The 15,211-nt window shown below is 50.5% G+C and overlaps 1 long non-coding RNA gene across 1 annotated transcript; it reads right to left on the minus strand.

Moving 5' to 3' along the window:
- Positions 1-3,857: 3,857 nt before the first annotated feature.
- LOC121816168 (uncharacterized) lies at positions 3,858-14,163 on the minus strand. Its single transcript, XR_006055613.2, has 3 exons — positions 13,978-14,163; positions 11,103-11,361; positions 3,858-10,856 (listed from the first exon to the last, which is right to left on the minus strand). It is a non-coding gene; the product is annotated as an uncharacterized LOC121816168 (long non-coding RNA).
- Between the last annotated feature and the right edge of the window lie 1,048 nt (positions 14,164-15,211).

Here is a 15,211-nt window from a genome sequence, read left to right on the forward strand (position 1 = left end):
GCTGCCATCTCCGATGGGTCTTGGCCAGTCCTGGACGTGTGTCCCCCTTGCCCCTCTCCCAGCCACTCCTCTCCTGGTGCTGGTCTCCATACCCCCACTTGCGGAGAGACCCTGCCCAAGGGATCAGATGACTATCATTCCAGGGCTTCCTGTAGCTGCCCCCCACTTTATTGAGATGTAACTGATGAGGATGGACCCCTCCGTAGGACTGGCTGAAGACACATCTCAGCCCTCTGAGCCTGGGTCTTCCCGGCTGTAGGAGAGGGATCAAGGTCAGACTTTGATCATTGAAAGGATGTGATGATCAACCACCAAATCTCATGGATGAGAATATAAGGCTAGTCAGGCTCAGATGTTTTCATGAAGCCAAAATTTGGTGATGAGAAGTTGCCTTGAAAACAATGACATGCTTCTCAAATATTAAAGTCGTATGCATGACTGTGCTTTGTTGCATGCATGACTGTGCTTTGTTGCATGTATGACTGTGGCTTTGTTGATGTGTAAACCTCTTCGCCTGGTGATGCCAGTGGTAAAGAACCTGCCTGCTAATACAGGAGACATAAGAGATGTGGGTTCGATCCCTGGGTCAGGAAGATCCCCTGGAGGAGGGCGTGGTAACCCACTCCAGTATTCATGCCTGGAGAATGCCATGGACAGAGGAGCATGGCGGGCTACAGTCCATACAGTTTCAAAGACTCAGATATGACTGAAGTGACTTAGCACATGCACACATCTTACAACCATGTAAACAATTCTCTTCTGATTTTGAGGTAGGACCACCTATTTCAGGAGTAATCCACTCAGAACACCTCTCAGTTTACATTTTAAAACTCAATGTGCACATAAGGAACTATATTCAATATCTTGTGATAAACCATAATGGAAAAAAGTGTGGAAAAGAATATAAACTGAGTCGCTTTGCTGTACAGCAGAAATTAACACAACATTGTAATTCAACTCTACTTTAAAAAATTAAAAAACAACCCAGTGTGCAGCTGACAGATTTGGAGAAGATATTTACATAGATAACAAATGACTACTGATCAAACTATGTAAGGATATTTGATAAATCATTCAGAAGAAGATTAACACCCCCCTCCCCACAAAAATAAAGCAGGCAAAGACTATGAACAAGAAATTTACAGAAGAGGAAACCTCAAATGTCCCATGACATGAAAGGTTGGTCCTTTCCTGTCCAACCTGTCCCAAGCAGTGATGATGGAAATGCACATTAGTGAGTACACACTTCAGTGAAATGATACTGTTAAGTACCATCGTCTTAACAAAAATGAAAATGTATGTTGGGCAAATGGCAACTCAGACGGCCAACAGGGGTATAAATTGGTACGTGTGTTTTGGAAAGCTGTTAGACAGTATTGCTAAAAGTGCTTATACCACAATTGTACAGTAGCTCTACTTTCTTTTTTTTTTTTTCTAGTTGTATTGTAATTGACATACAGCACTATATGAGTTTAAGGTGCACAACACACACAATGAAATGATGACCACCTCAGATTTACTGAACATGGATCATCTCATATAGATACCACATGGAAGAAATAGAAAACAATTGTTTTCCTTGTGAAGAGAACTCAATTTACTTTTTAAACAACTTTCATACTGTGTACAGCAGTGTTATATTTATCATGTGTGTTACATCTCTAGCACTTACTTATCTTGTAACAGGAAGTCTGTCTTTTTTTTTAAAAAAATCATTTTTGGCTGCACTGGGTCTTCATTGCTTTGCAAAGGCTTTCTCTAGTTGCAGCAAGTGGGGGCTCCTCTCGTTTCGGTCCACGGGATCCTCACTGCAGCGGCTTCTCTCGCTGTGGAGCAGAGGCTCTTGGCGTGCAGGCTTCAGTAGCTGCAGGGCATAGACTCAGTAGCTGAAGCTCATGGCCTCTAGAGCACAGGCTCAGTACTTGTGGTGCCTAGTTGCACCGTGGCATGTGGAATCTTCTGGGACCAGGGATTGAACCTGTGTCTCCTGCATTGGCAGGAGGATTCTATCCACTGTGCCACCAGGGAAGTCCTAGAAGTTGTCCTTTTTTGACTACCTTCATCTGATTATGCCTTCCCCCTAACATTTCTATTTTGGCAAATGTACCTGAAGGAACCCACACGTGTGTCATAAGCAGATGAGTGGCAATGATTAGTGCCACAGTGCATGTCATAGTGAAAGACCTCAGCAGCGGAGAAGCTGTAGAATAAATTTGCACATTCACTTAATGCTTATGCACTGTGACTGTTAAAGTGAATTAGAGTTACATCAGTTCAGTTCAGTTGCTCAGTCATTTTGTGTCCGAATATTTGTGACCGCATGGACTGCAGCACGCCAGGCTTCCCTGTCTATCCCCAACTCCCAGAGCTTACTCAAACTCAAGTCCATTGAGTCGGATATGGTTTACATGGATTACCACTAATAGATCTAAAAATTATAATGGCCAATGGAAAAAAGCTGCCAAACTTATTGAAGTATAGTATGAATCCATTTGTAAAAAGTGAAATGCAAGACAGACAGCATCCGAGGATATGTGTGTGACCAGCAACATCGCAGAACCCACATGATAACCTTCGAGTTTAAGCGTTTGGGTTCCTTTATTCAGGAAAATGAGCCTAAGCCTGGCTCCCATCACAGAGCTCACCGGCCCATATTGTGAGCAGCTGTGCTGACTGCAGGAGTGCCAGCAGGCTGCCTGCTTCTCCACCCTGCAGCATTGACTGTCCTTTCCATGACGGCCTGGAAAAGGCTTCCAGACCCCGCAGACTTTGTTTTTCCTCTTTTCTCAGTGTGAGCACCATGTGGCATTGACAGCTAAGCCCATGTTATGCTGGCATCAAAAGTCTCGTGATCTCTGGCAACTTGAATGCAAATATGTTTTAAGTTGGTCCAATCTAAACAGGGAGCCTCCTAGAAGCCTAATGTCTCAAAACCACAAATAAAGGAGGAGAGGCTCGTGACAAGTCTCTCTCTCATACACACATCTCCTTCTTCATATAGACTCTGACTTTCCAGCAGCTGGTCTCCAGGTGTATGGTTCTCATGAACCACAAACTTCAGAGAAGAGAACTGGCAACAGAGCTCCGAGCTGGGTGTGCAAGTAGCATACCCCTCTGCATTCTGCACGATCCACAGAGAAAATTCCCCTTGCTTCTCGGTGTTCACCGAATCCGGCTCACTCTGCTGTGGTGGAGACAGGGCGCTGAATGAATGAGACGAGGAATGTCCTCTTGGCTCTTGGTCCACTTTCCCTTTCATTCCTTCCTTCCATCCATCTACCCTTCTTTTTAAATCATTTTATTTATGTTTGGCTGTGCTGGGTCTTCCTCTAGATGCAGTGAGCAGGAGCTACTCTCTAGCTGTGTGTAGGTTTCTCATGGTGGTGGCTTCTCTTGTCATGGAGCATGGGCTCTAGGGTGCATGGGATCAGCAGTTGTCACTTCAGCTCTGTAGTTGTGGTGCCTGGGCTCAGCTACTTCATGGCACGTGGGATCTTCCCAGACCAGGGATCAAACCCGTGTCTCCTGCATTGGCAGGCAGATTCTTTACCACTGAGCCACCAAAGAAGCCCTGTTTTATTTTTTCAAACTGATTATTTTCTCTTAGGTTCTTTACTGGGCACTGAAGATACCAGTAACCCCACCAAAAGCAAAAGCCAACACCCCAAAGGACCTGGCCCTGGCCCCGAAGGACCTGAATCTGTTGCTCAGGGAACAGACATAGGAAGCATATCTGGGAATGGGGGCAGGAAGGGGTCGTGAGCCCCAAACAGGAAGGAGGCCCAACTTTGCTCTTAGAGGAGAAGGAGAGAGATGACCTTGACTGTTTCTCACGTCTTGGGTAAATAAATATTTACAACTGCATTCATTTTTCTATCCATGGTGCTGTGTAGTTTACCAGGCTTTCTAAGGACCTGTAGTATTGGCAGCACTTTTCCGGAGCAAGTGTGAAGATGCCAAAGACTGACGGATACAGCTTCTCTTTTGTTTCATTTTGTACACTCCTCCCAAACACAGAAACCAGAGAGTGAGGTTTAATCACGTAGGATTTTACATGTGTAAAGTGTTCACTATAAACATTTGTGCTTACTTCTTCCAAATTTCTGGAGGAGACTTCTACAAAGGGCCAAACTGAGAGAAGGGAGCCAGACCTTCTGCCTATGAGTCAACACGCAGAACACATGTGGGTGGTTTTAAAACTTGAAATTAACTGAGCCATAGGGGAAAGATCATCACAGGCTACCTTCAAAGAGTCTAATCGTTAGTCTTTTTTTTTAATTTTTTAAAACTCTTTCTTTTGGAGAGTCAGAGGGGTCCTTTGCTTCTTTTAAAAAAAAAAGCACAGAGTGGGGAATTCCCTGGTGGCCCAGTGGTTAGGACTCTGCTTTCTCACTGTGGAAGGCCTGGGTTCAACCCCTGGTTTGGGGAACTAAGATTTCACAAGCCACATGCCCCCCTAAAAAGCTCAGAGTGTATCCAGCAGAAAATAGGATTCAGTTCTGTTTAAGAGCCAAGTGAGCAGGGGCTAAGGGCAATACAGGGAGCGGCTGGAGGAGGGGAGGGGAGGGTAGCCGGTGGAAAACACGGGTGCTGGGTCCTGCCTGTCGGGGTCACCAGTTCTACCAGCCACCCCTGCTGCCTCTTCCTGAGGAGACTGGCCAGAGCTCTCAGAGCAGGCCAAGAGCAGGAAGTCGTTTCTGACACTTACAGCACGGGTCAGAGCAATGTTACCTGCAAGGCTGGAGGACACACCCCCCACACCTGTAACCGGGGGCCTCACCTGGGAGGCGGCCTCAGGATCAGCTCATATGCCTCTAAAGCAAGGGCCGCCCAACCTGGGAGACTTGATAAAGCTGAAGGACGTTTCTAATCACAAGGGAACTGTGACCTGAGATGGAGGATTTGGCTTCTTGAACACACTTCTTCATGGAAACAAAGGTAACAAGTTCCCAAACCAGCCTACAAAAACACATTCCTTTGTGTTCTAGAAACATGTAATCGGTTTGATCGATTGCTTTGTGATGATGGTTGCAGCATCCTGTGAGGGTCTGCCTGGGTCACAAAGGACTAAATCCCAAAGCCAGGCAGCCAGCTGACCACACACACAAAGGCTTGGCTCAGGGATGTGGGGACCCTGCTTGGCGAGGGGTCGCCACCCCTGAATGGAGGCACGATGGACCTGAAGGCTGGATTGTGAAGGATGTGAATCCACTCAATACTAAACCTGATCTCAGAGACAGTCTGGGGCTTCCCTGCTGGCTCAGCAGTAAAGAATCCGCCTGCTAATGCAGGAGACACGGGTTTGATCCCCGGTCTGGGAAGATCCCACATGTTGCACAGCAACTCAGCCTGTGTGCCACAACTACTGAACCTGTGCTCTAGAGCCCAGGAGCTGCAAGCACTGAGCCCATGTGTCCTAGAGAAAGAGAAAGCCACAGCGACAAGAAGAAACAAGAGAAGCCACAGCGACGAGAAGCCCCACAACTAGAGAGGAGCACCTGCTCGCTGCAACTAGAGGAAAGCAGGAACACTACAACAAAGACCCGGTGCAGCCAAAAGTAAACACAGAAATAAAATCATTTTTTAGAAAAGACAGGCTTTTGGTTTATATTGAACTTGAGGGAAAGCAGGAGGAGGAAACTTTGACTGAGATGCCCAAGGCACCTTTGGTTTTAGAAGTTTGTAAGGTAGGTTGTCCCACTGACATGACTTTAAACCTTTACCTTGTCATAGGTGTGCTTCCAGGATTTCCATGCATCACAGAAAGGCCAGTGTGACACCAAAAGTGGGAGAAGAGAGAGAGAGAGATAAAATGAATAAGGAGAGAGAGGAAAATGAATGTTAAGTTGTCAGGCACAAGTTGGATGAGAAAAACAATTCAGGGGTGAAAGAGATGTTGGAAATTTGGCCCAGCAGAATTTGGTTTATTTTCCTGGGCTCCAAAATCACTGTGGATGGTGACTGCCGCCATGAAATTAAAAGACACATGCTCCTTGGAAGAAAAGCTATGACAAACCTAGACAGCATATTAAAAAGCAGAGACATTAGTTTATCAACAAAGGTCCATCTAGTCAAAGCTATGGTTTTTCCAGTAGTCACGTATGGATGTGAGAGTTGGACCATAAAGAAGGCTGAGCCCTGAAGAACTGATGCTTTTGAACTGTGGTGTTGGAGAAGACTCTTGAAAGTCCCTCGGACTGCATGGGGATCAAACCAGTCAGTCCTAAAGGAAATCAGTCCTGTATATTCATTGGAAGGACTGATGTTGAAGCTGAAGCTCCAGTATGTTGGCCACCTGATGCGAAGAGCCAACTCATTTGAAAAGACCCTGATGCTGGGAAAGATTGAGGGCGGGAGGAGAAGGGGACAACAGAGGATGAGATGGTTGGATGGTGTCACCGACTCAATGGACATGCGTTTGAGCAAGCTCTAGGAGATGGTGACGGACAGGGAAGCCTGGCGTGTTGCAATCCATGGGGTCAAAAAGAGTCGGACATGACTTAGTGACTGAAAAACAACAAGAGCTTGGTTACTACCTGGAGTAACATTCAGGGACAGGATGCCTCTGGGTGGAATGGGAGGAAAGGATGCTATGAAGTGAGTCATGGTTAATTTTATGGGTCAACTTGACTGGGCCAGGGGGTGCCCAGGTAGCAGGTAAAACATTATTCTGGGGTGTCTCTAAGCTTCTCCTTGCAAGAGATGAGCATCTGAGTCAGCAGACTGAATAAAGAAGGTTGTCCTCATCAATGTGGAGGCACCATCCAGTCCCTCAAGGCTTGAAGAGAACAGAGATGGGGAGGAGGGGGTCTGATCTCTGCCTGACCACTGAGCTGGACATGGGTGTTCTCCTGTCTCAGACTGGGACTGGCACTATAGCTTCCTCCCGTCCCCAGGCCTGCAGGTCTGGACTGGACTATACCACCAGGTGCCCAGGTCTCAAGGCTGCAGGTGGACAGAGGGACTTTCTGCCTCCATGACGGAGTGAGTCCCATGTGATAAATCCTCCCCTCTCTGTATGCATGGGAAAGCATATCCCACTGGGCCTGTTTCCCAGGAGAACTTTCACTAACACAAGAAAGGAGTATTTTGCAAATGTGACAGTCGTAATTCAACATGGCGGATGGCGGTGTCTACTGAACATGAACCTAGGACCCACCATTTGCCAAGCAAGAATGTGGCTTAAAATCTGGCACTTATTAAAACCCCTAGCGTACTCTGCTACCTACTAAGCACTGTCTTCCGTCAGGGGGTAGGGCAGGAAGGCAGGCAGGCTGGGATTTCCAGGGTCGGGGTAGATGGACCTGAAGCATTCAGGCCCATACCCTGATTTCCCTGGGAGGAGATGCAGGTGGACATGGGACTTTCCTCGGCTTCTCTTCCAGTGGTTCCCAAACGTTTGCCTGGAACATAGTCACCTGGGGGGCTTGTTAAAACAGACTGCCGGGCCTCCTCCCTGAAGAAAACCTGATTCAGTGATTCTGGGCTGGGGCCTGTGAACCTGCATTTCTGTGAGTTCCATGGGACACAGCGGCTGCTGGAGGGGGTGTCGGAAAGACCCACCCTGGGGACTACTGCTCTGCCAGCTGCGGTTTCCTCTCCACCAGGCTCTCAAACTTTAGTTTCGAGGCCCAGTTCAGTGAAACGCCCTCAACGTGTAGTATTTTAGGGAGACACATGGAGCCTCGAGACGCTTGGCATAGCTGAGGTCATTTCCCATTATGCTTCCCAGGGGTATCACAGGGAGCCAGGCTTCTGGGGCTGGGGTCCTGGGAATCTTGCTTCAAAGGTTCCTGGCCACAAAGAACAGCGCTGTGTTTCTCTCTGCTGCTGTCAGCATCGACTTCCAGCTGCAGCCCAGTGCCTGAACTGCAGGAGTGAACACCGTAACCACCTGTACTTTGTGCTGACAGGCAGCTCTGATCACAGCCCAGAGTGAATCATTACTTTCCTCGGGATGTTCCGACGGCTGAAGGAGGTGATGGATGACCGGAAGAGATCCAGAGACGTAGATAAATCTCTGTCTTACCAGTGAACCAGGGCGGGCTGGATTGGGTTTCCTTTGGTGTTTTTTTTCTTTTTTCCTTTAATATTTCCAAGTGAATCCAGGCACCTGGTAGGGTTCTGCCCTTGAGCAGCTTCAGGAGGTAAAGGAGAGGGTGTGCTGCCATTTTCTGCTCTGAAAAGAGCAGAATAAAGGAGTAAAGATGGGGGAGGTTTATTCTGGAGGCAGAGGGGACCCTGTGAGGGGTTTTAGTTGGGGGATAATGGGATGGGAGCTAGGAGACAGACAGCAGAGGCTGCAGGTGTGAGGTCCAGGGCCCTTTAGAGCTTCTCAGAGCAGGGGAGAGGGAAGGGAAGGGGGCCGCAAGGGAGAAAGTGGTGAAGGTCATGCCCACAGCTCAGAGGTAAAATCAACTGGACTGAGAGACTGACTGGATATTAAGAGATTGACTGGATTAAGTCTGGGTGGTAGTCTTGTGAATTTAGGCCTGAGTTCCTGGGAAAAGAGTGGTCATTCTCTCTCTTTCTCACACACATACACTGAAGGGATCATTAGATGGAGCTGGCTGACCGCCCCCTTCACTCAGCTTATGACCTGGTTCTCCCTGCAATGTCCCCACAAGACCGGCTGACACGTGAACAAGACCCTCTGCAGGTTTGGGGATAATGTGTGCCAAATGCAACCGCCCTCCAGACGCTGCCCCAGTCCTGCTGGCTGAGAAGATGCCCCCTGACCTACGGCTTGGGCGGTGCCCTGGGCCACTGCTGTGACTCAGAAGCAGGTAAGGACGTCTCTACCACGAGGGCCAAGGCGTGTCTGTGTCCCTCTCGGAGCCACATGTTAAGTCCTTGCTCTCTCATCCTCCTTTGGAACAACCTAACCCAACACTCGGTCCTGGACCCAGAGACACTGGGCATGTAGGAGGACCGGCCGCCGGGCAGAGCAGAGGCCACGCTTGCTCGGACGCGGCCTCACGCCAGCACTTAAGGGGCAGGGCGATAGGAGAGGAGGCAGGAGGAGTCCCCGTTTGAGCCAAGGCAAAGAAAACGCTCTTTTCCGAAATAACATATTCTCTGGAAATCAAACACTCAAAGGAAGATGGAAGCTTAAAGACCAATATGCTTCACCTGGAATAGTTCAGGCCCATGGACTAAGCAAGCCCAGAGCCCCATCAGGGCCGATTGGCGTTTTACTTCCCTGGATCAAAGAGGGCTTTCTGATGCGGGCCAAAGATAAGAAATCCGAGTAACGGAATTCACATCTCCCAGGTTTGTTCCTGCTTCTCAAACAGCATATCAGTCAAGGAGAGTCTCAGGGCTGGATGCACCCACCTGAACATAGGGAAGGAGCTTGCCAGGTGGCCTGGCACATCCTTGTCCCCCAGGCTGGGAGCTAAGATATTTGCTGAACTGTATTTGCCTCTCTAGGACACTTACCCTAAAGCCTACTTATCTCCCAATACAGCAACGTGGGAGTTATACATTCAACATGAACTGGGAGGGGAGATATAGTTCTGTCCTAAACATATCAATACTCAGCTTATTTCCTCTATTATGTGAGACTCAAAAGATCAGGGACCATACCTTCCTCAGCATCTGGCACAGAGATAATCCACACACAGTGACTGAATAGATGAAGGCAGGGCTACAGGGTTGCCATGGACAGCTGCCCAGGCTGTGTACTGTACAACTCCTCTATGGTGTGAACAGAGCCTCTGGAATTATGTAGGACTATGTCCAATTTGATCACTGTGCTCCTTCTTTTAAAGAGAATTTGGGATGTGCTTTTTTTTCTTAATCTCCCCAAAGTTGCTATGCTATGTTCCCATAGCTGTGAAAACTCTATGTACCTCAAGTATAAGTATTATTGCATCAATTAGACTATGAGTAGCAAAAAGCTGACCCCATGTCTTCAACACAGGAGGATTCATTATTTTTACATGGTAAGTCTGGGGGTAGAGAGGTTTAGAGCAGAGGTTGGTAAACTTTCTGCAAAGACTATAAACATTTTCAGCTTTTTGGAATGTATGGTCTCTGTCACAACTACTTTATCATTACAGGGCAAGGTTGCCCACAGATGAACTGCATGGCTGTGTTCCAATAAAACTTACTTTACAAAAACGGGTGAGGCCAGCTTTGGCTCACGGGCCATAGTCTGCCAACCCCAGTATCACTAAAAGTTGAAGAAAGGATGCCAGGGAGGAAAGATCTGAGAAGCAAAGGGGCCACGGTCACGGTGGTCCTGTACTGCATACAGTCTCTGAACTCTCAGACCATGCCAGCTGTCTCCCACAGCTGCCCCAAATTCTGCCACCCTTCAGGGTTTCCAGTCTTCAAACCAACACTGATCAGGGTGTCCTGGCAAAGCAGCCTGGCCTCGCGACCTGCCCACAGGGCCTGAAGGGTGAAAGAGGCTGCAGCGTCCTGTCCTCAAGCCAGAGTCAGTGAAAACCAGTGATAAGGCCAGTGGCTTCCACATCAGTGGCCAGTCCCACCATGCTGGTGGTCAGTGATGGGCTGGCTCCCAGAAGAGCTCAGAGTAGACCCTTCAGACCCTTTGTGACTCCCTCTAAGGCCGGTCCTCTCCCCTGCAAATGAGTCTGCTTCTCCTCCCACGGGGTACTTAGTCCTGCAAAGAATTACGATGGCGGTAACTCATCTCCACCAGCTTGGGCTGTCACGACATGACACTAGAGTGCAGGCTGGGGTCAGTTCTCATTGTCCTGGGGGCTGGAAGGCTTAGACTGGGGCAGCAGTCCTGGCCCTTGTGAGAGCCCCGCTTCCCGGTCTGCAGACAGTGGCCTTCGTGGGTCCTCATGGGGTGGTCAGAGGCAGCTCCGGTCTCTTCCTTCCTGTGGATTGTTACTGTTTAGTCGCTCAGTTGTGTCTGACTCTTTTGCAACCCCACCAGGCTCCTCTCCCGTGGAATTTCCCAGGCAAGACTACTGGAGTCGGTTGCCATTTCCTTTTACGGGGTGGGGATCAAACCCATGTCTCCTGCATTGGCAGGTGGATTCTTTACCACTGAGCTACCAGGGAAGTCCCCTCTTCCTTCTTGTAAGGACACTAACCCCATGACCCTCACGGCCTCATCTCACCTTAATCCTCTCCCCAAAGCCTCATCTCCATGACCATCACAGTGAGGATTAGGGCATCAACACAGGACTTTGGGAGGGGGCCACAAACATCCAGTCTATGACATTATTATTAAGCTCCTATTTCTATGTGTCACAGGAGCTGTATTGGGAATGTATTCTTTTCTTCTCTGCTTTTCAGATGAGAGACGTTTCTGAGAGGTTAAACCACTGGTTCAAGGTTGTCTGTCCACCTCAGAGCACAGACGAGCCAATCCACTCCCTGTAAACAAACGAGGATAGCCTCATCGTGTTTATTCTCTGGAAATAAATATTTTTGTTTTTTGTTTCTTGCCTTAATAAGAACTCTCTGGAGGCATGGGGCCTCCAGGTGAAATGTTGACTGTCCTGGGCCCGAGGGACTTTAGGATTCATGGTCTCCTCCATTTAAAAAAAATACACAAAAAATTATATTTCATGGCTGTGTTGGCATAGAGGACTATAATCCAGCTGGATTCATTTTCATACATTTGTCATTATTATGTTCATTTTTCCCTTCGAATTTTAGAACTTTTGAGCTGAAATGTTTTCACAGACCTGTAGAAGCACCAGGGGCTGAGCACCACAGCGTCTCTGCCTGGAAAGGTCGGCTGGAGATTTAGCCCTTGGGTGGGCTGCCGGGGCACTGCCCTAGGGGAAGTGCTGAGGCCAGAACTAGGGGAGACCCCTGAGCAAGCTTTTTAACCTCAGCAGGAATCTCCCTTAAGCTTGGGGTCCTTTACATATCTGTAGCTCTCAGGATGAGCTAAGCATTTGCCCCCCAAATTCTGGCCAGCCACTGGTGGAGCCTCCATACACAGAGACCCCTAAGCCTCACCCGTGGGGTGAAAGGTACCATCAGGGCCAAGCCCAGGGGCAGGGTCCCCAGCCTGGCGTTCTGACGTTTGGCCACAAGGGGGAGCCGATGGCCCAGCCTGCTGACGGGTTGCCCAGGCCCGGTCCAGGTTTGCTGAGCTGTGCCAGGCCTGGGCCAGAGACGGGTATTCATTGAGAAAGCTGCTCTCTCCCTGTCACCCTCAGCGACCCCTGTAATTCTAGAGGGGACTGAAGGCAACTCAGTTCCAGGTGGGCTGCCACTTCCCTTGTCCCTGCTGAGCTGTGTGGCCCCAGGGGCAGGAATGTCACCTCCCCCATGGCCTTGGGCTCCTTACCGAAACACTCAGGGTGGACTGTGAGGATGTCTGAGATCACTTCTGCCCTCAGGTTTTACTTCTGTGGGAAATATAGCCGGGCCAAAGCTTAACTGCACAAACAGCCGTGGGCCCCAAAGCTAGTTTCCTATTTCTGCTCTGCCGTTTCCTTGGCTGGGTGACCTGGGCCAGGTCACTTTCCCTCTCTGGTTCTCATTCATCGGCTGTAAGAAAGAGGCCACCGGCGTGTCTGGAGTGTCCCAGTGATCTCTACTTCTGCTGAGAAAGGTCTGGATGCTGGGTCAGCTCAGATCAAGGCCCCCAGGCAGCCCACACCTGGAGACCAGAACCTCTGCCTTCTTCCTCCGAGGCCTGGAGGACCCCAGACCCTCCAAGAAGAGCTCTCACTGGCTCTGCCTAGACTGCATTGTGATGAGGGTGCTGAGTCGTTGCTTTTTGTGGGAAGCGTCTCCACAGCGCTGTGAATTTCCTTCTGTCTGAACACCCAGCATCCCCAGCCCCTGGCCCAGTGGCTGGCATAGTCCCCACAACGAGCAAAAGTGGTATGCAGGAGTCAGCTGGGTGCAGATTGAAAATGCAGGGTTCCAGGCCTGAGGTGGGTTCTGCAGGTCTGGGTGGGGCCCCGAAATCAGCATTAGAAATGTTGAAAGAAAGAATAATTTTCATAGTGGGGTATTTTTTTCCCTCTATCCTCTTTTTTGGGTTTCTTTTTGTTTTAAATTGTATCTCAGCACCTTGGAATTTTGGGAAGGGGATGTAAAAATAGTTATTTTTCAGAGCCAGGCTTTTCCATCTCATGTTTAGTCTGGGGCTGCGGTCACTCTGGAATGTGATGGTGGCCTCACACGCCGGGCGCCCTTAAGTCCCCCACGCTCTCCACCCCCTGCGCCTGCCTGGGCCAGCTGGGCTGCCACCAGCGGCCTCTCCGGGCTGGCTGAGGGCACTCCTCGGGCCTTTCTCCTCCTGGTGGGCCTTGGAGGCCACAGCCCAAATTTTGCCCCTCGATTGCCCCAGCGGGTGACAGAGTCCGTACTAGAGAGCGATCTACACAATCACAGAGCACTCTGCACCCGAGGGCTGCCTCCATGACCCTCTCCACCTTCCAAACCCAGCCCCGGCCAGGTGGGGTGAGTCTGCTGACCCTCCTCCTGCCTTGGGGTGTAGGCCTGCCCCCTGCAGGGGTGCCCAACCTCCAACCTCTGCAGGGCAGGGCCCCCCCTTAACAGGACCCTGCCACCCCCACAGCCTGCACCCCCTCTTTCCCTGCCCAGTAAGCCAGGCTCTGAAATCAGTCATAGCAAGCCCACCAAAGAGAAAAAAAAGGGAGGGAAATTAAAAAAAATATGTTACCTTGGCCTCAAAACCCAGAAACGGATTTCCTTCCAAACCACATAAAACAGCCAAGTGACAAGGCTCCCACGTGCAGGCTGAGGGCTCTGCTTGGAGGGGGCAGGGTGGGATGGGGCACCGGGAAGGGCAACCTCCTTCCACAGGGGTCTGGAGGAAGCAGGCTGTGGTCAGACCTGCTCTCTCATTTACCCGCTGGGTGACCGCCGCCTACCCGGGCCTCTCATGAGCAGAGCGTCTGGCTCCCAAGTTTCCTGCGAGCTCTTTCCATGTGTTTCCGCTGCAGGCCTGGTGCACCCTCTTCCCTGGGAGGGGGCCCGGCTCTTCCCCTCCCTGCTCACCTCCTCCAGGAGGTCCTCGGGTCTCTGAGTCTGGGCATCGAAGCGCCTCTGCCGTTGGCGCAGGGCGCTCCGGGGAAGCCCCGAGCGTTCACTCGGGACTGACCCGGGAGGTCAGCCTGCTGCTGCTGCTAGGCCTGGAGAGGCTCGAGGCCCCTCTTCTCCGCGCAGCGCGGGGTGGGGACGTCTGCGTGGACAGCTGGTACCCGCGCCCACCTGCCCGTGCGTCTCCGCGTTAGGCACGCACCTGCCCGGCTTTCTGCAGGTGGGCGAGCAGCAGTGCCAGACCTGGAGCTGGAGAGGCCTCGCTGCCAAACCGCAGGAGCGAGGCTGGAGCCTGGGCGGGGACCCACTACCTGCTCGGAGAGCTCACCGCCTCGGGTCAGACATCTTTCTTGCGGGGAAGAGGAGATGCGGGTGCCCCCACACCCCGGGAGGCAGTGCGGGTCTGTGGGATCTGACGGGGCCGGCCAGGGTCCGGCCTCCACGGCCGCCTCCTCTGATCCTGTGCCCTTGAAACCTCTTCTGGGAGAGCCCCTCCAGGATAGGACAGCCCCACATTTTGTGCCCCTGAACCAGACTGTGTGGAGCTCAGGTCAGCACCACGCCTGCTCCCAGCCAGGCAGCGGGAGATGGGAACAGCCTTCCAGGTGTGCTTTGCCCCTTGTTCACCTGTGGGATGCTGAACAGGATATAACCTTCTGAGTTTGGGCTTCCTTACCAGGAAACTGGGGAGAATCATGGTTCCTACCCCCAAGATTCTAAAAAGACTCATTAGTTAATCTTTCCAGGATGATTTCAAAGCAAAATGCTGGAGACACAGTCTTCATAATGGTTCGTTTTATGGAAGCCTTCTAATACAGCAGTGCAGCCCAAGGGTGCATGCGGATTATCCTGTGATGTCCCCAGACCACGTCTATGGGGTGGCTAGTACCATGTCCCTGGTTTGCTAAAGAAGGGTGACTGCTCACAGGAGTTAGGGATCGTGCACAGGTCACTGACCTGCTGGTGGGGCTGAGGTTCCAGCCTGGGCATTGGAGTCTAGAACCCACACAGTTTGTTTTCTGGCTTTATTATGGCATAGTGGAAGTTTGAGGTGTACCTCCTGTGAACCCACACCTGTAATCACCACGCTGGCCCACCTTCCAGTATGGGAGGATGGTCAACCCCTGCCTCCTCTGCTTTTATTTTTAATACTTATTTTTAAAAACTATTTTAATATTTTTGGGTAGTTGCA

This window comes from Ovis aries, chromosome 13 (assembly GCF_016772045.2).
Source record: "Ovis aries strain OAR_USU_Benz2616 breed Rambouillet chromosome 13, ARS-UI_Ramb_v3.0, whole genome shotgun sequence".
NCBI lineage: Eukaryota > Metazoa > Chordata > Mammalia > Artiodactyla > Bovidae > Ovis > Ovis aries.